Here is a 6,000-nt window from a genome sequence, read left to right as displayed (position 1 = left end):
CTAGCGTTTCTGTTCCTTGGTTGTCCTTAGGAGATTTTGGAAATGCAGCCTTGAGGACCCTGGCTGTGCTTTCTGAACGGGTAGATCTGGAAGCCAAGTGGAAGTTAAGGTATGCCTGAGAATGTGATCATTTCTGTCTCAAGGAGAGCTTTGGTCTGAGGAGGAAGAACGTGGCTGCTGTATTCTGTGATCCAGCAGGAGCAGCGGACTTGAACTGCCATCTTCTTGTTGCTATAGGAACACTTTCCTACACATTTTCTGAAACACTCGGGCCTGAGTAAACGCTGCCATTGTCAATTCCTGTGCTTCCACTGGTTCACCTGGAAAAGAATGACCAGGTGATCACCTACCAGAGATAGAACCTGAAGACCTCCTTCCCGACTTGAAAACCAACTGGCAATCCCATTTCTAATAATAGAGGTGCCTTCAGACTCTGCCCCGTGGTACACTCAGGTTTCCCCTTGGGCCCGTTTCCGAGGTGAGCAGTGATTGTGAGGGAGATGCCGTTGGTTCAGTTCAAGGAATGCATCCTGTTGACTATGACTCATCCTAGGAGCCTTGGTTCAGTACAAGCACAAAGGAGATGCAGATGAGGAGTGTTGTGTGCATGTACTCACTCACGTCTCTCTCACTCTCTCTCTCTCTCTTTCACACACACACACACACACACACCCCAATTTGTTGTTGTGCTGTACCATGTTCCTTGCCTGGAGGTCACATCACATTTGGTAGGCAGAAATCCACCAGACCTTAGGATTCAGGCAAAGCTTCCTTCTCCCTGCATTGATATCCACAGTCTGCACACCATTCTTAGTTTGCACTGGTGTTCAGGACATCTAATTTTTTCAAGGAAGATGAGGACATTTTTCTCAAGGTGGAATTCTCTATGTGGAAGCGGCTTCAAATAAGTGGGATGAGAACTAGAATAAGACTCATCTACCACTGATCTAGCAGTAGGACCTTGAGGAAGTCATGTAGCCCAACTGGATGGCATTTTTCCCATCTATAAAGAAGGATGATCAAGGCTTCTTCACAGCCAGCTTGATATAGTTAAGTAAATTGATTTATTCATTCGGTAGTTATCTAGGGCCGGGGATATTTCAAATGAGCATGAGACAAAGTGTCTGCTCTCATCCTAATGTACATAAATAAGTGAAAAAGTAATAAGTAGGGAGTAAATAGTGTGCAGATGAATAAACAGAAAAGTGTGATAGAAGGGGTTGGATGATTGCTTTAGAAGGGGGAAAGGGGCCAGAGCAGGTATCTCTGAAGAAATGACATTAAAGCTGAGATCTGAATGACAGGGAGGAACCAGCCATGCAAAGATGAGGTGGGAAGTCCTTTAGTAGAAGACACATGTAGTGCAAAAGCCCTGTTAAGGAGCTAACTTGGAGTATTTGAGGAACAACAACAAAAAAAGAGTAATATGCTTGGAGCATGGTGGGTGAAGGGGAGAGGGACACAGGTACCTGGTCCTGTAACTCTTTGTAAACCCAGGCATTGAACTGAGATTTTATTCTAAGAAAGATAGAAAGTCATTAGAATGTTTTGGGAATGGGTGGGGTGGGGTAGGGAATAGCATGAATAGATATTTAATTAAAAAAATTTTTTTTAACGTTTATTTATTTTTGAGACAGAGAGAGACGGATAATGAATGGGGGAGGGTCAGAGAGAGAGGGAGACACAGAATCTGAAAGAGGCTCCAGGCTCTGAGCGGTCAGCACAGAGCCCGACACGGGGCTCGAACTCACAGACCGTGAGATCGTGACCTGAGCCGAACTCGGCCGCTTAACCGACTGAGCCACCCAAGCGCCCCTAGATATTTAACTTTAAAAGATTTCTCTGGTCACTCTAAGGAAAGTGGAAACAAGAAAAGCAGACAGGAGGTTATTGTAGGAGTCCAGGCTGAAGATTGTGGTAGACTTGTGTAGGGTGATAGGAGAGAGAGAGAGAGAAAGGGGGAGGAAGAGAGAAAAATGGATGCTTCCGAGCTATGTGTTACAGATCGATAGTACAGAGTCTTGCTGATGGCTTGGGTATGTGGGGAAAAGACAAATAGAGGGCAGGTTAGATTTTTGGTTTGCACAGCCAGTTGAGTGAAATGGGGAAGACTAGGAAAGGAACAGGCTTGGGGGGACCAAGAATTTTATTTTAAGCATGTTAGGTTTGCAGTAGGTCTTTTAAATATCCAAGAAGAGATATGATCTAGGCAGTTAGGCATAAAGGTCCAAATTTCAGGAGGCAGGTCGCAGCTGGAGGTAGAAATGAGGAATAGAGGTGGTACTTAAAGTCATGGACTATAGGAGGTCACCAAAGGAGAGAGGATATGCAGGGACTGAGTCATGGAGCTCTCCAACATTCAGATGATGTTGAGGAAGAGGATCTAGCGAAGGAGACTGAAAAACAAGTCACTACAGTAAAGCAGTCACAGAGGAAAAGCAGAAGAGTGGTGTCCTTGAGGGCAAGAAAAGAAAGAAGTGTCAGACCGGAAGGACTGAGTGGTTCGGCTGAGTGTCCAAGTGATCAAATGAGAAAAGCAACCCCGAATTTGACAAAATGGAGGTAGCCTCATCAAGCAGGTGTATGGAATGGAAAAGTGCCTTGAAAACCACGATGGTGCTTCTTCAAAGGAGCATTTGTGCAGAATAGGTACCCAGGGAGGGCTTTTTCAAAATACACATGTCTGGGTCTCAGTCCCTGGTCAACTGAATCCAAATCTTTGGGGTGTTGGATAAACCTCTGATGCAACTCTAAGAGCCACCATTATCCAACTGTAAGTTATTGTTACTCTTCCCTCTATGTCCCACTCCCAGGTATGTCCCGTGTCACGTTTGCCCTTTTCACAGATGTCTTATAAACATCTCTGTGGGAGGGCAGTTTACGTTCTTTGTCACCATATACACTGATAATGTCTCACAACCATGTTCAGTGGCAGTACGGTAATATTGCACATCAAAGAGATTTTTTTTTTTTTTTTTTTTTTGCCTTTTCCAAATACCCTTGGAGCTCTGGAATTAATAACTGAAGTGTTCACAGTAAGTGTTGCGGACAGAAGTCTCTGAATTAGTTTGTGAAACGTCGCTACTCAGACATGAATTCCAGTTGGTTTAGATGAGAAAATGAGTAGGTAGCCAAAAATGTCAGTCAGTCACCTTTCAAGGGACAGCAAACCAAGAGTGTTCCAACCTGTGGCAGGTAGCCACTAGTGACCCCACGGAAGGCTTGCTCAATACTTCTCTTCTCTTTCTCCAGCTCTGTACCTTTGACTTTGGTTTTTCTCTTCGTCCGTTTTCAGGGCTCTGGATAAATGAGAATATGTGGACTAGTGAAGGGAATATTTTTGAAAGATCTCTTAAGTGTTTTATTGATTTAAAAAAATTTTTTTGAAAGTAACTAATAATTGTACGACAATTGCTTCCGGGGAGGCTGCTGAGCCTCTGGGAACATGGTTATGAACACATTATTATGTCAATTATCACACAAATAATCAAATGGCCTTCTTCTCACATTCATACACCTGGATGTGGCTCAGGAGGGCTGTCATGGGAGTTGCTCTGCTGTGATATCTTTATTAATGAGCAAGAGACACAGGTAAATATTGTGCTAATTAAATCTACTGTGGATACTAATCTGGGAGGCACAGCTAGCCAGGGGGAAGCAGAGATCCCACCCTAGCTCACTCTGAGCTTTTAAGTATGTGGAATGAGAACAATAAAATGAGCTTTGACGACAGAGAATGAAAATGAGGGGGAAATATCCTAGATGCATAGATTATCAGCAAGATGATAGGAAGAAGGAAATCCCAATTATTGGTCTTATAACTCACGAAGAACACGGAACTAGTGTGGCCCTTCCCACAAATCAGATCTCCAGAGAAGACTGGAATATTGGTTAGAAAGTTAGTTTGCAAGGGCAGGAAGGAGAAACCAGGTGGCGTGGGACCGTGTTTACAGAAATGGAGGTTGTTGAGGTCCAGGCACCAGGACCCCGGAAGAAGTAGAAGCCAGTTGAAGCAGCCTGCCTTGGTGGCAGAAGTTAGGAAGCAGTTGAAGAAAAGCAGAACTGATGTAAGACCTCTTTCCTAGCAGGCCCAATGAGACATAGCACCATCTGACATAGAGGCAGAGAGTTTAGGGAGAGAAGAGATTACCTTCTCACAGTGACATGGGCTGCTGTGTCCAATTTCCTTAGACCTGGAAAGTTTGTTTGCGAGTGAGGTCCATGAGGAAAGACGTGACCCCCCGGCCCCCCAGGAAAGAGCTGCATTCATTCACTCAGTGTAATTCTGTACACATTTACTGGGCAACTGCTACTGTCAGGGTCTGTGTTAGGATCTTGGGACATGAGGAAGCAGGAAGAACAGGTACATCAATAAATGTCAGCATGGAAAGGGAAGCTCACTGACTTGTCCACGTCCTAAGAGCGTTGTGGCACTAAGGAAGGTGCCAGTCATTCATCGTTGGGGCCTAAGAGCTGTCAAGGAAGGCTTCATAGAGGAGACACTCAGCCTGGTTTCTGAAAAGCAAGTAAAGAGAGTTTTCCGGATGGTGTGTTGACAGAGAAAGAGAGGCTGGGAGATAGGGGAAAATAGAGAGGAGAGAAGCATTCCAGAGAGTGGGAAAGCATGTGCAAAGGCACAGAGGCATCGCAGGGCAGGGTATGCTAAAGTGGCCACAGGTTTTTGGACTACCTGGGGCGTTAGGGGCACAAACGGACATTGCTAGTGTTCAGCAGTATTTGGTTCTCCTTTCTTTCCCAGCATGTTTGAGATTACGCTTTCTACCTTCTTTGCAAGCATGTGGTATGTTGAAACATAAGACCTGGGGAGTTGTTTGTTACTATAGTATATCCCAACCTATCCTGACTTGTAGAGTACCTGCGGGGAATGGCGAGAAGTGAGACTGGAGAGATTGGCAGGGGATAGATCTTGGGTGGGACATTTGAGGACAGTTTCTCTCTGTGCCAAAGAGTTTGGGTACTCTGGGCCATGGAGAAATGTGCAAGGTGCTTTGGACCTAAGCGTGACATGATCAGGTTTGGAGGCTGCATGGAAGGATATGATGAAGGCAGAGATTGGTCAAGAGGTGACTGAAGCAGCTGAGTAATACTGAAGGCTTGAAGTAAGGCCATGGCAGTGAGATAGGAGAAGGCTAATCTGGTAAAACCGAGGACTTAGTGGCTACTTATTTAAATGGAGAAAAAGGAAAGGAAGAATGAATTTAGAATATTCTTTGGTCTTTGGCTTAGGTGACTGTATAGGTAATTTCAATATTAACCGGGACTCTGAATAGTGGACAGGTATGGACGATACGTTGTTCATTGTTTTTTTCCCCCCTGTTAACTTCCCAAAGGAGCTTAGTGTTATACCCAGTAAAAGGTTCAGTCCACAGGTTGTAGCTTCCAGAGTCTTCTTCCACAGTGTTTCTCAGCCAGAGCCTGGGTCCAGTCCCACCGCTAGAATCATTCCTAATGAGTCTTTCAGGACCCTGCTGCCACACTGAGGGAGAAAATGGTCAAGGTATCCCTCCAGAAGTTTGGGTGTGAAATCAGAGTTTACTCAGGATTTGCCACACGCTTGTGGCAAGTCATACCACCCGGAACAACAAATACAACAATCCAGACCCTGTCGGACTCCAAATGCTCAGATGGCACCAAAAACTAAAAGAAGGTTAGCCAGGTATTATCCTTGGCCCAGAAAAGCCACCCCATAACAGTAGCAAAAGGAAAATCCTGGCTGGTGGCTTAGGACCTAATGATCATCAAAAGCCACAAGGCAGTGATTTTCCAGATGTTACTTGATTACGCATTCTCCCCACCAGTCCCTTTGGTCTTTGAAATCCTATAGCTAAGTTTGTAGGTCCTGGCTATTGCTTGAAATGATCACATACCAAACCTATGAATGTATATACTGCTACCAATAATAGTAATGATGAACACTCATTGAGTATTGGCCCAATAGAAAGAGGCGCCCAGAACCTGGACTCTTTGGTCAGCTTCTGT

Source organism: Felis catus, chromosome B2, assembly GCF_018350175.1.
Source record: "Felis catus isolate Fca126 chromosome B2, F.catus_Fca126_mat1.0, whole genome shotgun sequence".
Classification (NCBI taxonomy): domain Eukaryota; kingdom Metazoa; phylum Chordata; class Mammalia; order Carnivora; family Felidae; genus Felis; species Felis catus.
The sequence above is the reverse complement of the archived record's forward strand: the minus strand, read 5'-3'. Positions refer to the sequence as shown.